Consider the following 3,533-nt stretch of genomic DNA (forward strand, 5'->3'; position numbering starts at 1 on the left):
AGCTGCCCCCTGGTGGTCAGTGCACTCCCACAGGGGGAGCTCTGCTCAGCCACAAGCCAGGCTGATGGCTGCCAGTACAGAGATGGTGGTGGGAGCCTCTCCCGCCTCCTCAGCAGCGCTAAGGATGTCCGACTACAGCTAGGCCTGCTCCCCGCTGGCAAGTGGACATCCTCCGAGGGCTCCCGGGCTGCCAGAGGCATGTCTGACTGCCAGCTTAGGCCCATTCCCCCGGGGAGCGGGCCTAAGCCAGCAGGTGGTCATTCCCTAAGGGGTCCCAGACTGCGAGAGGGCACAGGCCAGGCTGAGGGACCCTCCTGAGTGCACAAATTTTTGTGCACCGGGCCTCTAGTCCTATATAATGAAAGGGTAATATGCAAATTTGTTCCCTCCACTGGGACTTCACCGGAGTTTGACCTGGGGGCAGGGCCAGCCCGCCAACCGCCTGGGCCCCCCCCACCCCGGCTGGCCCCATCCCTGATCGGCACCCCCAACCCGTTTGGGTGTGCACAGGGCCTCTAGTGACATAATAAATAGATGTAACTAAAATGAAGGGTTTTTGATAAAGCTTTTCAGTAATAATTATATATACTTAAGCATAATTTTTCCAAAGTTTTTGGTAACTTAAAACTTGGGAGTCTGCTGGGTTAAATAGTAAAAATGATTAAATATCTAGGTATTTTGAAATACCAGGATACTGAAATACTAATTAACCTGAGTTTGCCTATGTTTGGCTTCTTATTACAGAGAATCTAGAGGACAGATTTGAATCTATTAATGAATATGCCTTGGATTTTATTTGAATACTAGAGGCCCGATGCATGAAATTCATACAAGAGTAGGCCTTCCTTCCCCCAGCTGCTGGCACCAGCTTCCCTCTGTCATCCGGGACCCGGGCTTCCCTTGCAGCCCTGGCTTTGTCCGGAAGGTTGTCCGGAAGTATGTCTGGTCTAATTAGCATATTATGATTTTATTATTATAGCTAGCTCTTAAAAATGTGAATGTATTGCTAATCTGAGGAATGTTAATTACTTACTTGTCACCAAAAAGGTCAAAGTTTCTAAGAATTAAGAATTCTAATTAAATTGGAAAGAAATGGTATGGTTTTGGTAACCTAGGATTGAAAATAGGTGGTTCTAAAGTTGGTTATTTCTGGTTCTCAGCTGGTCTGCCTTAGACCCCCTAAGCGTCAGCTCTAGTCCTCCTTGCGGCCCCATTTCCTCTCAAACAAGATGAAAGAAACTATCATGAACCAAGAGAAACTTCCAAACTGCAGGCACAGTGCGCATGGGTGGTAAAGGAACTGCTCGTAGAAAGAAGGGGGTTCATAGAACAGCTACAGCAGACGGTGAACAACTTCAGTTCTCCTTAAAGAAGTCAGGGGTAAACAGTATCTCTGGTATTAAAGAGGCAAATATGCTCACAAACCAAGGAACAGTGATCCACTTTAACAACCCTAAAGCTCAGGCATCGCTGGCAGCGAACACTTTCACCATGACAGGCCGTGCTGAGACAGGGCAGCCGACAGCAGTGCTACCCCGCGTCTTAAACCAGCTCAGCAGGCAGTCTGACGGTTAAGGAGCCTGGCTGAAGCTCTGCCCAGTCTGTGGGTGGAGAGGATGATGATGACGAAGTTGCAGATCTCGTGGAGGATTTGATGAGGCTTCCAAGATTGAAGCAAACTGAACTGAGTCAACTTCTGAAGAAGAGAAACTTGAAGAAGTTCCTGGGAGCTGCTATTTTATATTATGACTGCTTTTTCAAATTTTATTTATGGATCTGATAATATTTTTTAGCCCAACGCCACTCTTTTCAGTTTTTGCTTATACATAAATCATTCTTTGCAGCTAATTAAGCTGAAGAAGCTTGGGAATAAAGTTTGAAGCAGGTTAATAAAGTTCTCTACCTAGTACAGTTTTATTTTTTATGTCATTGACACTGATTTGTACACAGAAAGCAAAGTTGTTTGTAGAAAGCTAATCATGGCATGTAATATGACATAATCTTTGATGGAATTTTATTTAAGACTTAACATGGTGGGATCATGTAAAAAAATAAAGTTGGTTATTTCTGAATGAGTTAAGAAGAAAAATAATCTGAAGGGGATTAGGAAAATTGTAGAAGGTCTGCACAAGTTGAAAAAAATTATATGGTGGAAAAAAGCAAAAAGAAACATATAGGTAATCTGAATAACCCTATTTCATAAAACCCTAATATGCAAATCGACCGAATGGCGGAACAACTGGCAGAATGACCTATCGCTATGATGTGCACTGACCACCAGGGGGGTCAGCTCATGTGTTGAGCATCTGCCCCCTGAGAGGGAGGCAACCAGCGGTGATCGGGGGGTGGGGCCGGCCAGCGGGCAGCGCCAGCCACCAGCCCAGGCAGGTGCCAGCAGGGGCCCCCCGATTGCTCTGCCTGCTGGTTGCCCCACAGATGGCGTTGATCGCCAGCCAGGCCTAGGGACCCTACCCTATATATTGGGAACGGTCTCTTAGATTTAAAAATAAAACCTGGCAAGGCTACTCTAACACTGAAAAAACAGGATGATGCAGCGATGACATGCATGGACTCTGGCTTGCACATTTTGTGGTCAGCCCTGATTCTGACACTTATAACTGTGTGACAAAGTCAATTACTAACTTCTCTCTGCTTCAGTTTTTCCACTTTTTATAATCAGGGCACAAAAATGTAGCTGCCCATACAAAAGCAAGATGCCTTTCACCTGTATGAAAAGTATGGTCACTGGTGCATGCAGCATCCTGGATTGTGAGAGGGATATCCTACTGCCAGTTTAGGCCCAACATCCCCCGAGGGGTCCCGGATTGTGAGAGGGCACAGGCTGGGCTGAGGGCCACCCCCATGCATGAATTTCATGCACCGGGCCTCTAGTGCATTTAATAAAATATATGAATATAAAGTAAACTAATACAGAATTTGTTTGGTCCTTTTTCAGTCTGTTAAAAGGGAAAAAGTTTTTTTTTTGTATTTGCCTAGGAAGCAAAAGTTCTATAAATTATTAAAATGGTTATATATTATGTTATATTAATCAGGTACTTGATGACTTTTTTTAAAAAGCCATCTCCTTAATTGTGGGAACTGAAGTTCTGCTAGTTTATGTTTGTGTTCAATACCCTTTTGTTGTCACTTTGAATGAAAAGATAATTTATACTCTTTCTTCTTTATAATCCTATATAATAAAAGTCTAATATGCAAATTGTTCGACCAGGAGTTTGATGGGAAGTTCGACTGCTGGCTATGACATGCACTGACCACCAGGGGGTGGCGCGGCACTGGCAGCAGGTGGCAGTGGAGGTGCTGCTGGCCCCCGTGGGCCCCAATGAGAGTGGGACCGCAGCAGGATGGTGGAGCAGGTGAGGGGCAGCGCCAAGCCAAGGCGGGTTCAAGTAGGGGCCCGATTGCCCCGCTGATCACCCCACAGACAATAACCAGTGGCCGGCAGGCCCTGATCGCCCAATCAGGGCTGGGCCCCGGTCTGGGACAGGAAACTGGGGGTGGGTGGTGGCGAGCAA

At 46.1% G+C, this 3,533-nt stretch overlaps 1 pseudogene; it reads left to right on the forward strand.

Annotated features, from left to right (window-relative positions):
- The first annotated feature begins 1,229 nt into the window (after positions 1–1,229).
- LOC102248389 lies at positions 1,230–1,683 on the forward strand (annotated as a pseudogene).
- The last annotated feature ends 1,850 nt before the right edge of the window (positions 1,684–3,533 follow it).

This window comes from Myotis brandtii, unplaced genomic scaffold (genome assembly GCF_000412655.1).
Source record: "Myotis brandtii unplaced genomic scaffold, ASM41265v1 scaffold653, whole genome shotgun sequence".
In the NCBI taxonomy this organism is placed as follows: Eukaryota; Metazoa; Chordata; class Mammalia; order Chiroptera; family Vespertilionidae; genus Myotis; species Myotis brandtii.